Source organism: Alligator sinensis, unplaced genomic scaffold (assembly GCF_000455745.1).
Source record: "Alligator sinensis unplaced genomic scaffold, ASM45574v1 scaffold470_1, whole genome shotgun sequence".
Taxonomy (NCBI): Eukaryota; Metazoa; Chordata; order Crocodylia; family Alligatoridae; genus Alligator; species Alligator sinensis.
The window spans coordinates 1,015,674-1,035,972 of record NW_005842487.1 but is presented as its reverse complement, the minus strand read 5'-3'; the positions used below and the strand labels follow the sequence as shown (position 1 = coordinate 1,035,972).

Here is a 20,299-nt window from a genome sequence, read left to right as displayed (position 1 = left end):
TTACACTGGTATATCCTATTTTGTGCCATTTTCACACACCAACGTAACTAACTCTGTATTTGGAGGACTTAATTCCGACTCCAAAGAGGAAGAATGTAATTTAGGAGACCTTAATTCAGTTTTCTGTTCTCCCACAAACTTCCTGTGTGGCCTTGGGCTAGTCTCTTGGTCCCTTTGTATCCCAAGTCCCCATCTGTAAAACAGGTCCCTGCCTCATGTGGGTGTTGTGAGGATAAATGTATCAGAGGTTGTGAAGTACTCAGGTATTGCAGTCATGGAAACTGTCAGTACCTAAGAAAGATATGTAGTCAATAAACACATCAGCCTTAAAGCATATTCATGCAAGGGGACTCTAATTTTTTCTTAAATAAATGTTTAGTTCAGTGAATAGAAAATATATATTTATCAAATCTATCCTCTCCACTTTCTGACTAGGACTTTGAAACAACCAAAGAGACTTCTCCCATCTGTTGTACACTGAGTCTAATGCATGCTGGACAAGACTTTGAGGGACTGCTGTGTACACATTCCACAAGCAGAAGGAGTAACGTTCAGTTTTGGTACTACATGTTCAAGTCTCAGTGCCTGAGGTAAGAAACTTCCCAGTAAACTGATGTAGCTCAGGTCAATTTTCTCCTACACTTTGCACAATAGAAATGTCTTTCCCTTTCATCAGTTTTCTCACTTCAGTGGGCTGTTAGGGCGGCGTGAAAATATTTCAACAGAACCTGAAACTATGTAGAAGTCTCATGATTTCTGATTTTGTTACTGTCTTGAGGCTCAGATATTTGTCCAAAGATAATTAAGGTCCTGTTACACACTAGAAATTTTTGCCAAAAATAATACTGTCAGTTAAGGGTGTGTTTCTTAGTAACATTTTTACACTGGCAAAAAGTCCTTTTGTGCATACCACTATATAAAAAAAAGATCCCTTTTGTAATGACTTATTTCATTTAAGGAACATTAGCAGAGTGCCTTTGATTAATATAATCTGCACCTTGACTAGAAGGATTCCCCAGTATAGTTACTCGCAGTCCCTTTCTGGCAGCCAAAGATTTATAAACACTTTAAAGAATTGTGGCCTTTTTAGGTGTCTGCACTGAAATTACATCATGTTCATAGTTTCTTGTGGCATGAATATGACTAGCTTTGAAGGAGTCTTTCCTGAAAAGTCAAGTTCATTAGAACCCCAAACTCTAAATGAAACTCAGGGGTATGTGACTCATGCAGATTGTAAATGGAAGGTACTCATACAGCCAATGCAAAGGGAAGCAACCTCGTTTTGTGCAGCTCTGTTTATGTTATATATATGGATGCTTGAATGTGATGCAAGGAAAAATGTAGTATTTTCTCAGGTATTCCTTTAAGCAGGTGGTACTGTGCTTTGAGGAAAGCAGAGTATTTAATTTAAGATATCTACTACAGCAACAATTCTAAATGACAGCATTTATATTAAAAAAGCTATTCTACCCAGCGGCTTTCTTACAATAGAAGCAGCACTGTTATAAAAATAGGAAAACAGAAGTGATATTATTATAGAACTGCTTCAGTAACAAAAGTTCTACTGTATGATAGTCTATGATTTAGAAAATTCTTGCTGTCTTTTTCTCTGATGATGAATATTCTCTTGATTTTCCTACCATTGGTCCTATTTTTTTTGTAAAGGACGTTGAGATCATTGCAAATAAGCTGCTGTGTATAGTAAGTGCAACATGTTATAACTTCACTAAAACTACGCACATATGTAAGTGGTATTTAGCAGGAGCAAAAGTGGCAAAATCTAATTTTTGAGCAGCGTTCAGAAAATCAGAATTAAAAAACCAGCTGGTAGCTGCTAAATGGTGGTTTTGCCAGAGAGCCTTGCATACATTGAGCTATCACTCAAGGAGCAGCTTAGAGAAGCAGTCATTCTGCTTTTGCTCTAACACAGAATGTAACTTGCTGATAGGTGCATAAGAAGGAGAATAACTTTGCAGCTGATCCCTTCTGGTGACACATTATTGTCCCCTCCACAACCTATGGAGTTATGGGTAGGGATCTACCTAAACTGCACTGAGGTGAAGGAAAAATCATGGGCTGCTTGCAGTGCGCATCACCATTTTCAGTCTTTTCACAATGCCCCTCCCCTGCCCTGATTAGCCAGGGCGCCCCAGCAGCCCTGCCCTTCCCTGTTGATTGGCCAAGAGGGCTGCTCATTTTGCAGCCCTGCCCCTTGCCACTGGTTGGTGGAGAGAGGCAGGACCACACCACGGGCAGCCCTGTTGGCCAATCAGCAAAAAAACAGCAGGACAGCTGCTATTTTTGCTGCTTCCCTTCATGCTGTTGGCTTCCCTCCCCACCCACCCACTCCAGCAGGTCGCAAGGCTGGGCTGCGGTGGCCCAGAGGACTGCTGGTTCTGACTTGGGAGCAAGCATTTTATTTTGAATAAGCTTTTCTTTTTCTCCTAGTGATTCTGTGCCAAAATTACAGGATTGCCATTTTTGCAGGGTTCATGGAAACTGCTTTTGTCACTGTTTCTGCAAAAAATGAAAAATCACAAATAGAGTAGTTATGGGCTCTGTGGCTCTGCTGGTCTGAATGCACCTGATTTTATCTGAGCTTAGAAGCTAAGTAGTCCTGTACCTGTCTAGCACTTGGATAGAAGACCCTCATGGAACCCCAGCTTTCATAAATGCAAGCTATGGAGTTGTGGTCGAACACTTTGTAAATACCACTCCATAGAAAATGGAATGAGTGGTCTATACCAGCTTTCTGCATTTTCTGGTAGGGTTCTGAGTGGTTAAATCTAAAGTAATGATAAGAGTATAAACATACATTGTGGTGAGCTGGTTGAGGAAGCAGATAAGGGCATTCTATGCCAAAGTTCATTCATCATTTCTCCTTGTATAGCCGCTAAGTGGTTTTTTAATTGCACTAATGTTTTTGCCTTGGTGACTGACTTACAGATCATCTCTCTCTCCAATTACTGCTTATGTAAGAAAGTGCATCTTGACACTGTCCTCGATTTCTTTTTGCTTTCTTTCCATTTATTCTTCTCTGTGATGGGAAAAAATACTAACTCAGGCTGAAAGTAGCTGTTGTTCGTTTTATATCCTTTCAATTAATATCCTTTAAAATATTTCTACCCCTTTCTTCTTTTTAACCAGATGTCACAAATTTCTTATCTTAATTTTGAAATTAACTTTTTCAATTCTTCCCTGAGTCTTTTGGGCACTATAATAATTTTCTTATAACTTGATGACCAGAAATGAATGATCTATCTATCTATCTATCTATCTATCTCTACTGACTACAGGCTATTCAGAAAGCAATGTTGTTTTTGCATTAAGTACTACTCTACATTGGCCCCAATTCTGAGATGCATTGGTATTACTGATGGCTATATCTGGCTATGCATTTCCTAGTTAGCTAAGTAACTAGCAAAGATTTTAAGGTGGGTATAACAGAGGGCTAAGGGCCCCTGTTACTTTAAGGGGGGAGAGCAACTGGCTGCTGCAGCAGAGGAGGGCAGGCTGGCCATCAAGCCCATCTGGAAACCCCTGTGTGTGACTGGGGAACCATGAGACAGGAAGGGATGGGGCTGTTGCCATATAAGCCCAGTGCCTAAGCCCAATGGGGCACCGGCCCTGCATACTGCAGAGAGAAGCTCGAGAGAGAAGGGCTGCTGGAGACAGATAGGTGGGCACCCAAGGGAGATAGGATGAGAGGGCTCCAAAGGAGGCATGGACTGGAGGCACCATTAACCCAGAGTGGGGAAGACTTTTAGTTTGTGAAGCAGCTTGCTGGCATTTATGTTACATTTTTAGCTTGATACTGGAGGACTGGATTGTGGCTATGCGGGATGGGGGAGGTGTGGAGACTATGGAGGGATGCCTGGTGGGGCACTCTGTGACAGGCAGCCTAGCCTGGGGTCAGGGACCCAGAGGTCAGAGACTGATATCATGAGCGTACCCTGGCCAGGGCTTAGGGTTCCAGGGGGCTGAGGCTGACTCAGCAAGGGCAGCCCAGCCTGGGATTGGGAACCCTGAGGGTTGAGGCTGATGCAGCAAGAACAACCTGGCCAGGGGTTGGGGACCCTGAGGACTGAGGCTGATGCAGCAAGAGCAGGCTGGCCAGGGGCTGGGGACCCTCAGTGCTGAGGGCCAGAGGCCCAGATCATGCAATAGGGCCAGGGCTGGGGCCCAGGAGCCAAGGTCTGGGGCAGTGGACCTAGGCCTGAGGGGAGCAACCAGCATAAAAAGGCCAAGGCCATGAAGGCTGACACCTGGACAAAGGTTTGGGGCCTGAGGGCCAAAGCTCTGTTGGGGCTAGAGGGCTCCTTCCAAATAGACATGAACTAACATCTGCGAGACATGGGCATGGCTACAGGCAAGGACAGAGGCCACAAATATAGCCCATAAAACAACTGGTGCCCTTAGATCTTTATAGGGCCAAAAGGGCCATAACTTAGTTCCTGATGGGCAAGACTGGGGGCAGCCAGATACAAGAGGTACCAGCTGGCTAAAGTGAATAAGAGCTTACTCTGGAAACCTGGGACAGCTTCCCTTAACACCAGTATAGTTACATCAAGGCATGGCAGGCAGGGAAAAGGGGGAGTACCCTGAGGGGCGGAGGTGGGTGCAGGAATTGCATGGCCACCAGAGGTCATCACAGCTGTTCCCTGGGGTGTGGTCCTTATACAGTGGACTCATGTGCCTATATTGAGGGACTTGTTTTTATGCTCAAGGGAAATTTCACTGGGAAAACAACTGTGCTGAATTCAGCAGATTTAGCATATTGGGAACTTCACCCCCTCCCAGTTACAGTTTGCTAAGCAAGATATTTGTCCACTTGAGACTGTAACACATTTACTTATTCCTCTCATACAAGCCAAGTCCCCAAATATATTAGTGGGAACCCCAGAATGCAGGACTGCTGCATTCTGTGATGGATTCATTTATTGGCTTTATTATTTTATGAAGGAAAATCCTGAGCTCTTGCCCAGTAAAACATTCATTGAGGTCAGTGAGCATTTGCCTAAGTAAGGACTGAGTAAAAACTGAGGCCAGGATCTCTCCTTACACATCATTCCCTCCCTGCTCCCTCCCTCCCCACCCCGTCTCGCAATCTGTACAAAAGCGAAGAGAGTGCAATCTGTACAGCTCATTCCTTTCCCTGGAAACTCATGAACAGTCCTCTGGCAGGTTCCTTTATGGGTCCAGGTTGCAGCATTGGGAGCTTGAGGACAGGAGTTTGGGAATGGGTAGACTGGAGAACTCAGTCTTCTTGGCAGCATCTGCTGAAAAAATGGGCCTGATTTCCTAATCAAAGCTAATTCAGTTCAAAGTATTGTCTGGGAGACTCAAAAATGGCTGCAGGCTAGCAGTGCTGTAGCAAGGGTGGGGGTTGAGCAGGGCAACTGCCCCAGGCGCCAAAGTGAAGAGGTGCCAACAGGCACTGCCCAGCCAGGGCGGGGCATGGGATGGAGCCATGAGCAGCTTGTTTTGGCGGGGCGCAGGGATGAGGGAAGGGTGGCTCCCACTGTTGCGTGCAGTCCCAGGCAAGCATGGTGGGGGGGTGCCTGTCCCCCGGATCTGTGTGCAGGGTGAGGGCAGGCTGCTGCTGCAGGCTTTGCCTTGGGTGCCAAACTTCCTTGCCACGGTACTGCAGGCTAGCACACGTCTCCCATTTCCCCTTCTGGATATTTACCAGGCAGATTTTTTTGGTCTCAACATTAGACCCTATGTGCTTTTAAGCTTTTCTGGGTGTTGGGCAGAGTCTGGGTATTGCCACTGACTCAGGAAATCTAGGCACGCTCTCAGGCTGAAGATTCTTTTTGTTCAAAAGCCCAAGAGGTGCCCTGCACCCACCACCTGATTGTCTAGGTCCTGTGACTTATGCCAGTTTCCTCAAAGGCTCTAACAGAACCTCCCTCTGCACACCAGTGTGGATGTCCTAGTTTTCAAGTTACATCAGGGGTGTCCAACCTCCAGGCCACAGGCCAAATGTGGCCCACAAAGCCAGGACATCAGGCTTGTGAGGCTCCCCATGGGTCGAACTTTGGTGGCAAGGGAGTGCTGGCAAGTAATATTGCTACTTTTCCTTACTACCATACCCTGTGGGGTTGGGCCATGTCCCCTTCTCTCCACCCTTCTCCCCTGCCAGGCTGCATTGGGGCTGGACCACACCCCCTCTCCCCCCATGGCTGAATTGGGTCCCAGATACCCTCTCTTCCCCCGCTGCCTGGCTGTTTGGGACCAGGCCACACCTCTTTCCCCCTAGGCAGCTGGACTGGGGCCAAACCATGCCCCTTTCTCTTGCGGGGCCCAGTGGGGGCTGAGCTGCTCGGCACCCCCCACATAGCCAGATTGGGCCCTGCCTCCTCACCCCAAGAGCCAGATTGAGCTGTCCAGTGAGATCTGGTGCACAGACAAACTGAGCACCATCCATCCAGCCCAAGAGGAAAAAAGGTTGGGCACCACTGAGTTACACAATTAGAAAAATGTGATAGTTGAAGCAACCAGGCACTGGCTTTGTAAATGATTTCTAACACATTTAGTCTGTACTTTAGACAGTACAAGAAATATAGAACTCTATGCATAATAAGTCCTTTTTCTGCCTCAATTTCTTTATTGTACATGAGCATTCTTTAGGATTGACATCACTGTCCTTTCAGGTTCAAGGTCCTTTCTGTGGGGCCTCATTTATCTAGGTTGCGGTTTCCCCACTGAATCAAAGTCTCTGGCTAGCTCTGAAATCCACATTTAGCTTCCTCTGGTCTTGACTGGGCCCTTAATAAAAAAAGGTCCTTTCTGTTCCTCTCTTGTGTTCAAATTCCCTTTGTCTTTGTGAATTTGCAACTGTAAGTGGAAGCAGCAACACCTGATTTCTTTTTCCCCTTTTTGGAGAAATTCTGTCCCTTCAGACCTTTCCCTTCATCGGAGAAACTAGTGAAAGTGCATTTATAGGCAACCCCTGCTTAACACGGTTTCGCTTACCGTGGTTTCGCTATAGCGCTCCTTAAAAACACCTACCTGGTTTCAATTAGTGCTCAGCAGTTTCATTATAACACTCAGTATGGGCAGGGGGGCAGGGAAGAACCAGTGGTGGCAGCGGTGGCAGTGGTAGCGGCATTGAGTGAAGCGGCACAGGGTGGGGTGTCACGAGTCCAGGGTCTGCTCTGGCACACAGTGCTGGAGCAGACAGGGAGAAGCAGCGGCGAGAAGGGATGGACAGGGGGGCTGGTCAGTGTAAGCATGGAGCCTGGCCTGGTGGGGCCAAGGGCAGGGTGGCAGGAGCCTAGGGTTCGCTCTGGCACATGATGCTGGAGTGGCCAACAGGTTGGGGGGAGCAGTGGTGGCAGTGAGAAGGGGCGGCAGGGGGTATGAGCACAGGGCCCGAGGCTGGCACCCAGGGCCAGGGCCAGCAGGGTGGCAGGAGCATGCCTTCCCTGGCAGAGCCCACACAGTGCCTTTCTGGGAGTGGCAGGGCCAGGGCCGGCAGGAGTGCAGGAACCAATTATATTTATTTACATTAAACCCTATGGGAAAATGGGTTTCGCTTAACACTGTTTCGCTTAGCACTTGTTTTTTTCCAGAACCAATTAAGACCGCTAAGCGGGGATTGCCTGTATCTAAGATATGGTTTCTCTGTTGTTCTGTCTGGTAAAGATCTATTCACATGCCAGTAGTCTTTATCAGCCAACCTGTTCAAAATTGTGCCATGCAGGCACTGCTGCTTTGTTTTTTTAACACACAGTATGAGTCAAGAGTATGATGCAAATAAGCACAAGGGCTTAATGCATGCAGAGTTCCTAATCTCAAAAAACCCAATAAATTGTACACAGGCAAATTCCTTAAATCCTCACAAAGCTCACATAAGTGCCTTGCTGCCAAAGGAAGAGAGGGTCCATGGCAGAGTGCACTAATATAAGCAATCTATGTGGATGGATTCTAGCTCTGTGAATTCCTTTCCCTCAGATCCCCAGAATATGTAAGGTTGTGAGATCTTCCCTCCAAATACTTCCCCTGGGGTCCAGAGCTCTCCTCCTGCAAGGTATGTTTCCTGGGAAGTTCAAGTGGAATCTCAAAAAAATTTTTTCTTTCTTTTCCCCTTTTCATAAGGTTCTCCAGGGAATGGGGAAATTGAGCCTTGACTGAGAACTGTAGAGTTTAGTCCACTGTCGTTAACAATAAACATGATATTGAAACCCTATATTGTTAGTGCTCATCTCTAATTTAAGTTACCCTGCACTAATATTAAACCTTACATGTCCTGTACAAGCTAACATGTAATTTAGCTTACAGAGAACCATGAGGTATTACACAGCTTTCTGGCCAGAAAATACCGGCATTTTCTGCATTTACTGAGGAGGAGAAAGTATTGCCCAGAGGATAAATGAAGCCTGACAGCCTTTTCTGCCTTATTTTCTGCTGGTAAGTAAATGAATACTTTCAGACCCTGACTAATCTTCCAACCTTACTCTAGTGGCTACATGCAGTCCAGCACTGCTCACTATCTGTTAGTTGTCCCATCGTGTTTTGGACAGTACTGGTGTCTCCAGTTTTTTCTGTGGAAGCTCTTAGGTGTGGAACTTGCTACTTACTCTGAACACCTGGCTCAAAGTATACCTCTTCCCTCATTTAAAAAAAAAAGAGAGATCTGAAACTATTAGGCCAGGTTTGCTGTTTTACTCTGGCTGCTTTTTGTTGCCTTGGCAAAGTAAAATACCATAAGCTTGGCTTAATTTTATGCTGGGTTTGCAGCAGATTTGAACTGCCAAAATGGCATGAAGCAGCTACAGTGAATCAGTGAAGCTTGCTGTGTTGCTGAGACAATTTCATCTTAAATCTCCATTGACCTTTTTAATTTTTATTGCTTATTATTTGTATTGTGATTGGGTGTAGAAGCCCCAGTAAAGGTCCTGAACCCTTGCATGGAGTACTGAACCAGTTGCATGGACTACAGTAGAGACAGGAAAGATGATCCCCCTGTCCCAAGAACGTCTTGGTTTTCTTATTAGATAAAATACAACAGATGGATGAAGACAGATGAAGGAATATAAGGAGAACAGCATTGGTCAGCATGATAGACAGGACTCTCATCACACCTAACACCAAACCTCCTAACCTGTTGTAACAACACCACATAGCTATTGTAAAAAGTTTGTATAATAACCAAAGTGCCACGGCTGGGAGTAGTTTTTTATAAACAAAAGTATATGAGTTCCAGTGGACTGGAGTTGAATATACTACAAGTGGTGTTCTTAGCTGCAGACCATGCACTGATAATTGATATTTTGTTCATGCAAACATACTACAAATCTACTTAAAAAGGGCATGCTTAATGTTTGATGATAAGACAAAATGGACAAAAGGAAACAAACTTTAATTTCAGTACATTTATTACTTTGTATTTGTTAAGACAGATAGTTACACCAGTCCCCAGAGGCATTTTATGGGAATTTAAGATCATTGTTATAGCTTTCTGTAGAAGCAAGAAAGAACTGGTAGGAAGAATTAGTTGCTGTGCAGTAAAAAAAAGGACTCAAAGAGACTTTTCTCTCTTTAGAAACAGTTTGTGCAAACTCTGTTAACATTTAACAAATGCCCACACACTTGATAAAGATTTTTAAAAAGTCCAGTAACTATGTGCCTTAGTATTTGTGTGTCCAGTTAGCTACATATTAAATTAAATTGGTTTAAAGTGCCCAGCATTCACCTCTGACCCTCAGACCCCTTGATATTGCCTTATGCTGGGCAAAGAACAAGGATATCAAAATCACTGGTAGTCATGTCTGGAAGTTTTTTACATGTATGTGACATACAAACCATACCAGATAAAATTACAGTAAAAGAACAGAATATAGGCTGCAGGGTCAAACACTTGAAGGAGAAAACACCATATATCAATTGTCATTTCAATCATAATTCAACTCACTTGTGTTTATGCACTTTAATATGTTTCATACAACTCGCATGCTGGATAGTCCAGGCTAGTCGATGGATAATGAATGTCATTCATACCACTGGCCTCATAACTCTTCCTTCTGCTCCTTAGCCCAGCCCCACAAGTTGACCACACCTCAGATGTGCAAGTTAAGGAGGGTTTTGAGGTGATAGGGGCCGTTCTTCCTTCTGGAGTCTCCTGAGGGTCCCCCTTCCTCAAAACTGTCACTTTGGCATCATTGTTGTTCCTCGGCCAATGTTTTTTGGAGCTGCTTTTCACAACAGCAGGACTTATATACTTTTATCCCCTTTTGGCCCTTTTGATAAGTTAAAAGTTTGGGGTCTTTTAGCTGGCTTTGGTTAGGAGGAGAGATTGGTGATGGAGTCTCATGTTATTTCACGCAGTTCTTCTTATTAACACACAATGAACAAAAGTCCTGTTTCCCTGATCACAAGAGGAATAAAATGACACAAGACAGTTTATCTTCCCAACCTCTCACAGCCAGCACTTAACCCAAAAACTCTCTCTACTTTTTTCTCAGGCTCATGCTACCAGTGGTGCTGTGGCTATATCTGACTCTGTGTCTGCTCTATTTCTGTTTTTTAGCTTTTGCTTTTTCTTCTTCCTCTCCTACACACATGCTCCTATTCTACTAGTACCCTCAAAAAGTCCCTCAATCCACTCAGGATCACAGGAAAGTAGGGATGGAAAGGGCCTCATTCAGTTCAACCTGTTCCATGCAGGATCATCACTAGGTAACCAACCCAGTCAAGTGTCTGTCTAATTTGCTCTTGAAAATTTTCAGATATAGAAGTTTTGTAACCTTTCTAGGTAGTCTCTTCTAGTGCTTGACTATCCTTATAGTCAAAATGTTCTTCCTAATTTCAAACAAGGGATGCCGACCCAAGAAATATATATATACTTTTATTGACAACCATACTTTTAAAAATGTTTTTACTGAGATTAAGTTTTACATAATATAAATGTAACCCTTCTGCCAGGCCTTGGACAGCAGTAACAACATCTGGCTAGAATTTAGGGGGTTAACACCAACCATATTAAAAAGATTTCATTGTCAGTAAAAAAATTGAAGATTGTCAGTAAAAAAATAATTACTGGGTTGGCAACCCTACTTGATAACAACAATGGTTTTACACTGTGATGCCCCTACCCTAGGGGTTCCTTACTCACTTCCACATCCTGCTTCCCCAGCTTCATCCCTCCTGGCCCCACTGCCCCCCTCCTAGCACAGAACTCCACTCACTGCTTCTTCCCTATTTTACCCCTGCAACTCTATCCTGGCCACACCACCCATCCCTGTCCTGCTTGCGGCTGCACAGCCCTTCCTATGTGTGAGGTGAGCAGTGTTACAGGCAGGCCACAGCAGCAGCTCATGGCTGGGGGGCAGGGGGCTACAGAGGCTCCCATGACCTACAAAGCCCTGAGGGAAAGGTCTCTGCAAGGCACCAAGCTGTGTTCCTGCTCAGACATCATGTAGCACTGCCTTCAACATCTAGCTTTGTTCAGACAACAGGTCTTTAATCAAGCTCATGGTTTCTTAGTTTTTATGAACAGCTCCATTTTTACGGGCTTTATAGACAGGTGTTTTTAGCCTGTTTTTTATGGGCTGTCCATAAATTTACAGGCAGTTGGCGATCCAGTTGCCAATCTAAATCCCCTCTGCTGTAATTTGAAGCCATAGCTCCTTGTTCTACCCCTACAGCCACAGAGAAGAGTCCATCATGGGGATGGATGAAGGTCACTGGGCTAGTCTGTGATCAGATGGGGCTGTGCCATGTAGGGCCAGTGCAGCAGGTGTTACATGCTGTGCATACCCTGTGTAGGCCCACTGTCCCATGTACAACCCTGTGTGCCATGTGCAACATGCACCAGCCCTGCTCTGGGGCTGCACAGGGAGTGCAGCATGTGGTGCACAGGGCCTGTACAGGGAACATGCTGCATGGGGTGCCCCACTGGAATGACCCTGTTCTCTGGTTCTGAAGCTGGTCTGGATGGGGCCTCAGGCTGTTCATATGTGCCAGAGCCAGCACACAGGGTTGGTCTGGCAGGGCATCCTGTGCAGTGGATGCTGCTTGCACCACCTGCACAGTGAGGAGTAGAGTGGGACCAGCACATGCTGCATATGAGGCTGGGGTTAGCCCTAGAGCCAGTGTATATAGCCAGTCTGGCACAGGCACTGCATGCAGTGCATGTTTCAGACTGACTGTAACTGGGAATCCCAGCCTCTATTACTGGTGAGGACAGAAGACAGGCAGTTGAAAGTAGTAATGTATGTGGGATGAGCCTGGCACTGATGAAGGCAGTGGATTACCAAGTAACTGGCTGCATCTGGTAGCAGGGTGCAGTAAGTCTAGTCCAGAAGTGGTTGCGGCTGCTTCTGGGAGTGCTGCTTCCTGTCTGGCACTCGCAGGGGAGCACTGGTGCTCCTGCCTGCCTCCACTGCCCGTTGCCTAAGCGGCAAGCACGGCCAAAAAGGTATGAGACAGCCATTGAGGACAGGCCTAAAGCCCAGACCCTGAGGTCTTTACCAGAGGGTCAAGGTGGGCAGGGCCAGAGAGAAAAAGGGGTCTAGACTGAAGTCCCAACAATCTCTTTTCAAGGACAGCCACGTGAAAGGAGGAACCCTGCATGGGTGCTCAACATGAATGGCACATGCCCCCGGTGGGAGCGCGGTGGCTGTGGCAGAAGCATGGCAGCAGTAAGTGGGGGAGCTCCTATAGATGCTGCCGGTGATGTCAGCATTGGGGTGGTGAGCGGTCACCGCCCACAGGTGCCTCTGACAGTATTGGCACCGCCTTTATGTAGGGGGTGCACCACCACACTCAGGGGGTGCACATGCACCCACATGCACCCCCTACAGATCACCCCTGGTGCTCAGGGGTAAAAGGACTTGAGTAGAGTGATGGGTCCAGTGGTGCCAACCAGCCTGGCTGTGGACCTGCTACCAATCCTAGGACTTCCTTCCACTTCCCAATATCCAGTAACATTAAAGTTGCAGTGGGCTAGTAATGGAGGCACAGGGAGGCCAAGAGAAGGTAGTAGCAGAGCAGCATGTGTCCTACATAGTTTACACTGACTTTCTTTGCTGCGTCTAGCACCCATGGTGCCAAGTTGAGACCATACACCAAACCAGCTCCACACACTGCATGCAGTGCATGGGGTTAGTCCAAAGCCCATGGGCCAGATCATGATCCATCCACCAGATTGTGTCCATATGTTTGACATCTCTGGTTTATCTACATCCTCTTTGTAATATTTGTTCAGGTATTTGAAGACTTATCAAATCCACGCTCTGTCTTCTCTTCTGCACCCTAAATAGTCCTATTCTTTTATCCTTCCTTATAAGCCACATCTCCTGGACCTCTAATCATTTTAATTATTTTTGTCTTTCAATGCTGGACTCTTTCCAATCTATCCACATTTTTCTTAAAGTATGGGGCCCAAAACTGGACACAGTACTCCAGGTGACACCTCACAGCTGCCTAATAGAGCTGAAGAATCACTTTCCTTGATTTGCAAGATCAACACAGGATGCTGTTGGCTTTTTTGCAACAAGAACACACTGTTGGCTCATATTTAGCTTATCATCTACTGCAGGGGTTGTCAACCAGGGCTACACATACCCCCAGGGGTACTTGGGAAGGCCTTAGGGGGTACACACAGGCGGCCAGGAATGGAGTGCTGCCACCCACCACCCTACACTACCGCCTTCCAGGAGCAGAGCCAGGGGAGGGGGGCTAGGGCAGTGCTGCCCCTCTGCGGGCCGCACCGGTGCCGCCCGTCCAGCCAGACACGGGGGAAAGTGGGGAAAGCTTCCACACAATGGTTGTCACCACAACCCACCACCCCATGCTGCCGCCACTCTGCATCCAGCCGCGCACCACCCACGCCCTGCTCCCCCTGCTCCACGTCCAGCCATGCACCACCCCCACCCCGCTCCATCTCTGGCCACCAGGGATACACTTATTAAAATGATTGAAAGCCCCATATCTACTGTAAACCCCAGGTTTTTGTCTGTAGTAACATTGATTTTTGTAACATTTTTCTAGCCCTGTCCTCCAGAGTGTATGCAACACCACCCACATTCTTACTTGCACCTTTTTTTTGGGTGTTGACATGCACCCCTTTTGGGGTAAAGGCTGGTATTATGTCATAAAGAAGCTTAACTCACTCTGACACGTATCTTAAATGAAGGGCAGTAGTTAAATCCATGCATTTCAAAATGGCTTTTCACATAAGCAGACAAACAGACCAGGAGGAAGTGGTGGATGAGGCTTTCTTCAAGCAGCTAGTTTCCTGATTACAGGCCCTGGTTCTCATAGGGGACTTCAATCACACTGAAATCTGCTGGGAGGGCAACATAGCAGTGCACAGACAATCCAGAAAGTTTTTTGGAGAGTATTGGTGCAAGTGCTGGAGCTGCCAACTAGGGGCCATTTTCTTCTTCACCTGCTGCTCACAAACAAGGAAGAATTGGTGGGGAATGTAGTAGTGGATGGCAACTTGGGCAGCAGTGACCACAAGATGACTGAGTTCAGGATCCTGAGGAAAGGAGGGACGGAGAGCAGCAGAGTAAGAACCCTGAACTTCAGAAAAGCAGACTTCGACTTGCTCAGGGAACTTATGGGCAGAATCCCCTGGGAAGTGAGACTGAGGGGGAAAGGAGTCCAAGAGACCTGGTTGTACTTTAAAGATGGCTTACTGAAAGTGCAGGAACAAACCATCCTGACACTCAGGAAGTCTAGTAAGTATGGCAGAAGACCAGCTTGGCTTAGCAGGGAACTCTTCAGTAGACTAAATCACAAAAAGGAAGCTTATAAGAAGTGGAAACTTGGACAAATAACTTGGGAAGAATATAAGAGCACTGCTTGGGTATGGAGGGATGAAGTCAAGAAGGCCAAAGTACAGTTGGAGTTGCTGCTAGCAAGGTATGTGAAGGGTAATAAGAAGGGTTTCTACAAATATATCTGTAGCAAGAGGAGGATTAGGGAGAGTGTGAGTCCCTTACTGCATGGGAGAGGCAACCTTGTGACAGAGGATGCAGAAAAGGCTGAAGTGCTCAATGCCTATTTTGTCTCAGTATTCACAGGCAAGGTCAGCTTCCAAACTACTGCACTGGGCAGCACAGTTTGGGGAGGAGGTGAGCAGTCTGCAATGGAGAAAGAACTAATTAGGGACTATTTAGAAAAGCTGGACGTGTACAAGTCCATGGGGCTGGATGGGATGCACGCAAGGGTGTTGGCTGACGTGATTGCAGAGCCATTGGCCATCATCTTTGAAAACTCATGGTGATCAGATGTCCCAGATGATTGGAAAAGGGCAAACATAGTGCCCATATTTAAGAAAGGGGAAAAGGAGGGTCCAAGGAAGTACAGACCCGTCAGCCTCACATCAGTCCCTGGAAAAATCATGGAGCACATGGAGGAGAAAAAGGTGATTAGGAACAGTCAGTATGGATTCACCAGGGGCAAGTCATCCTGACCAACCTGCTTTCTATGATGAGATGACTAGCTCTGTGGGTGTGGGAAGACCAGTGGATGTGGTATACCTTGATTTTAGCAAGGCTTTTGATACGGTCTCCCACAATATTCTCATGGGCAAGCTAAGGATGTATGGGCTGGATGAATGGACTGGACTGTAAAGTGGATAGAAAACTGGCTGGAGCATCAGGCTTAGAGACCAGTAATCAATGGCTCAATGTCTAGTTGGCAGCTGGTATCAAGTGGAGTGCCCCAGGGGTTGGTCCTGGGGCCAGTTTTGTTTAATATCTTCATCAATGAGCTGGAAGGTGACATAGAGTGCACTTCAGCAAGTTTTCAGATGACACCAAGCTGTGGGGAGTAGTAGATACACTGGAGGGTAGGGCTAGGATTCAGAGTGACCTAGATAAACTGGAGGATTGGGCCAAAAGGAATCTCATGAGGTTGAACAAGGACAAGTGCAAAGTCCTGCACTTAGGACAGAACAATCCCATGTACCAGTACAGGCTGGGGGGTGGCTGGCTGGGCAGCAGTTCTGCAGAGAAGGACCTGGGGGTTGTAGTGCACAATAAGCTGAATATGAGCCAGCAGTGAGCCTTTGTTGCCAAGACAGCTAACTGCATCCTGGGCTGAATTGGTAGGTGTGTTGCCAGTAGGTCAAGGGAGATCATTATTCCCCTCTATTCAGCACTGGTGAGGCCACATCTGGAGTAGTGTGTCTAGTTTTGGCCCCCCCCACTACAGAAAAGATGTGTACAATTTGAAGAGAGTCAAGTGGAAGGCAACAAAAATGGTTCGTGGGCTAGGAGACATGACTTATGAGGAAAGACTGAGGGAACTGGGCTCATTTAGTCTAGAGAAGAGGAGACTAAAAGGGGACTTAATAGCAACTTTCAACTACCTGAGTGGAGGGGGGGTTTGAAAGAGGATGGAGCTAGACTGTTCTCAGTGGTGGCAGATGACAGAACAAGGAGCAATGGTCTCGAGTTGCAGCAAGGGAAGTTTAGGTTAGATATTAGGAAGAATTTTATCACTAGGAGGGTAGTGAAACACTGGAACAGGTTACACGGAGAGATTTTCTGGAGATTGGAGATTGAAAGACCACCCTTAGAGATTTTTCAAGACCCAGCTAGACAAAGCTTTGGCTGGGGTGATCTAGTTGGGGATGGTCCTGCTTTGAGCAGGGGGTTGGACTAGATGACCTCCTGTGGTCTCTTCCAACCCTTTCTATGATTCTGTGATAACCCACAGTAAAACCCATATCACTGCTGTTTCTGTCTGTGCAGATAACCACTATCAGTTTTGAAATCATACAGAAAATGTTTAATCATAGGCTTTGTAAGAAACCTTAATGTGTCTGGCTTTTGAAGTGATTCATAACAAGATGACACATGCTTAAGAAAAACAAAACTTCTCCACAAACGTAAAAGATTATTGTATGAGAACCTTAGCTTACATTTCAAAGGAAAATGAAGTCTCTGCCCCTTATGAGTAGAGAGCAGAGCTTGAAATTGTTACCCCAGAGACTCAAACTCTAGACCTAAAATAACCCCAGCATGCATTTAAAAATAAAAAATAAAAACCAAGCTCATGATTTTGAGGCTAGAAACTTATTATTGTTTAACATGTGGAGTTACCATTGCTACAGAGGTGTAATAGCAGAGTAGGTACAACATCCTGCTTTAGCTCCAGAGACATGAGTTCAGGCCTTGCTTTCTGGACTTGTGCTAAACCCTGCCCCTAGTTGATTCCTCTCTAATCAATTACCTGATTATTCACACAGGAAATTCAAGGCAGCTGGATGCAATGCTGGCCATCTCTCTCTTTTGTGTACTGCTGGCTGTGGATGCTGGCACACCTTAACCATGTTAGCCTGCTGGGCTATTCAACACAGGCAGACCTTTGGCTTGAATGCTGATAAGCCTCGTGATTCAGGACGAGTGCATGCGTGACTGCTACAGCACAGGAATAAGTAGGGAGAGGTGGTGGGTGACATATCCTTTCCAGTCCTAACCATCTCATGCAGTGGCTGTGAACAGCTTCAGCTTTTCTGGGCACAGGAAATGCTCTCTCCCGGTGAGAATACGTCACGGCACTGGAATGACAAGCAAACCACTGTATGCACTTAATCGACAAAGCTGTTGTGAGGTATAATAAATGATGCATGCATACACGCATGTACTGTGAACCAAATGTCATGTTGAAGTGAGTTACTGGTAGCAGTGGGAAGAGAACTGAGGAGTACCTGGCACTCAGCTCTGCACTCAGTGTGTGCACATGTGCATGCACACACACTCAAATACACACACACACATACCTGGTTTCACAGATAACCTGGTAGATCTTCCCCTTCTACTTCAAGGGGCTATTATTAATGACTTACACCTCAGCACTAGGTTTAGTGAGTCTCACCTGGCCTGTTGCCAGCAAAACTACCCAAATTAAATTAATTAAATGGGCCTTGGGAAAGGAGGTAAATATATTTCAGAGAATGTTGAGGTAGCCCCATGACATCTGTTAATGATAGCTCAAGTCACATAGCTAATATCTTGGGCATTATGACATTTACTTCTCAGGTTCCTTTTCCTATGGAGTTGCAGTATGCATAAAAAGGAAAGTTCATTGTACCATCAATGATTTCAAAATGTGGATATGTGGAGGGAGAATTACCTTTAAAATAGGAGCTGTGAAGGAGATGCCTTCCAGTAAATTAATTCTTATCATGGGTATAATTGAGAACTTCATGCGCCTTTACCCCACTGACTTAAATGCTAATTCAACCAAGGAACATAGTTTAATGGCAGTGAGTGATAATGGATTAAAACAGCTGCTATATGGCACAAGATGGTTTATATATACTAGGGGAGAATACTGTAGTTAAAACTAATGTTCTGCTAGAAAGTCAGGTTATCCTCATGACTGGACAGAACAAGGTGACCTGGGCAAGTTACTGCAGTTAGCAAAGAATTCATACAACACAGTCTTGTATCCTTAGAAATTCCAACACAAAATAAATTCTTCCTATGCTGCTAATTCAAATGCCTTTATTTCTAAATTGCCAGTTGCAAGAGCAAAATGGAGCAGTGTTTCTGTGGGCAGTGAATTTTTTTCTTCCTCTCCATTGCAAATACAACAACAAGCTGAAGTTTTTGCTGAGCTAGCTGTTTCTTTATGTTTTCATTGGCAGGATAGTATTGCAGATTGTAAGAACCACAATGAGCAAATCATGCTTTAAATTCTGTAATATAAGTGCTAAATACTTCTGTGCTAAAATATGCTATGGTGTGTCTTTGCCATAGCCCAAATGAGTAAACACAGTTCTTGGCTGTTCGTCTAACCCCCTGTAGGAATGCTGTTGAACACAAGCAATGCAAGGAACTCTTTGGGGTCCTGCACTGACTTGGCAAGGCACAGGGTGGTCCAGCCCTGGATCTCTCCACCCCTTCTAACAACAAGACCAGGGTGGGAAGCAGCTCCCTCTCCCAGTTAGCAGCAATAGAGGCTGCATGTTTGCTTGGAGCAAGGTAAATCATAAGGCTAATACAGCACATGCATCTGTGGCCAGAGGGCTTATACCAATTACACAGGAATTTTTAAAGGATACGGTACTAACATCCTAAAATTCAGCTATGTTATATGCTGTATATTCCTTCACACCATGCTTATATTGTTTTGCTTGGATGACTTGTATAGGCTGCCATACTCATTTCATAGCCTGCATCAGAGCCAGTTCAGATATTGATTGCAAAATCTTTCAGAAAGTTTCTTCTTTAAATCCTAGCTATGATACCATCTCTTGTAAGCTCTTGCTTACTGATACTAATGTCATGATGGTCTAAATTTCCAAACAAAACTAATGTTTTGGGAATCCTCAGTTTTGGCATTCCCAATTAGAGAAATAGGTTTCCCTCACTTTATGCGGGTTCCATATGTGCAAATTTGCTCTTATGAGATGACCCTTTTTATACCAAAAATTCAGTATAGGTGAGGTAAATTGACTCTTATGTGATAGGTGTGGTAAAAGCCTGCAGTCAGTTGCTTTGTGCGGTGCATTATGGGAGTGAAGCGCACCAAAATATAGTCTCCTGTGTGGATCTGTGCTCCTTGCTTGTTGTCTGCGACACGTGTTTCTGTAGTTGTCATTCCCGTTACGATAGTGCCCTGTGCTTGTGTGTAGTCCGCTGTTGGTGAGTACCAAAATTGTCTTGTAAAAATGGTAGAAATGGGTCTGGGGGTCAGTACAGTTGAGGTCTTGGAATGTATGCCTATTTGATACATTGTAAAGTGGGTTCCCTTTATTCAAATTCGAGTTATGCACCGTTTTCCAGGAATGCATGTACAGCATAAAGCGAGGGAAACCTGTATCTTAAAGGGGCCTACGTTTCAGAAAGTTCTGAGCAACTTTCCTCTGAAAACTTGGCTTCCTTCAAAATGCCACAGACTGGGCACCCAAAGATAAATTTTGAAAATGTAGGGTGTTTATAAGGCCTGTGAAAAGCGGCTAGTATTCACTTCGGATTCGTATTTGGCTGATTCAGGGGACAGTGATTAGAATCAGTGATTTGAATTACTGTCCCAAATTGATTCAGCCAAGTCACCCAGGCCCCATCCCCCACCCACTCTCCCAGCCCGGCAATGGCTGCCCCACCGGCCCCAGCTCCTGGCACTTTGGGGAAAAAAAGCCCCAACTCACTGGGTGCTGCTGGGTGGGGGTGTGATCTCCACTGCCCCCCCCACTGCCCCATGTTGCATGAGGGGCTCTGCACGAGCCCCCCCAATCCCGGCTTCTCCCTCAGGCCCCCCCCAATGGCTGCCCTACCCAACCCAACTCTGGCCCTTTAAGGGAAAAAAAAAACATGTAGAAACCCCC

General features: G+C 45.8%; 1 long non-coding RNA gene across 1 annotated transcript; it reads left to right on the top strand.

Moving 5' to 3' along the window:
* Window positions 1-457: 457 nt before the first annotated feature.
* Window positions 458-17,730, top strand: LOC112551512. Its single transcript, XR_003095798.1, has 3 exons — window positions 458-590; window positions 8,280-8,415; window positions 17,213-17,730. It is a non-coding gene; the product is annotated as an uncharacterized LOC112551512 (long non-coding RNA).
* The last annotated feature ends 2,569 nt before the right edge of the window (window positions 17,731-20,299 follow it).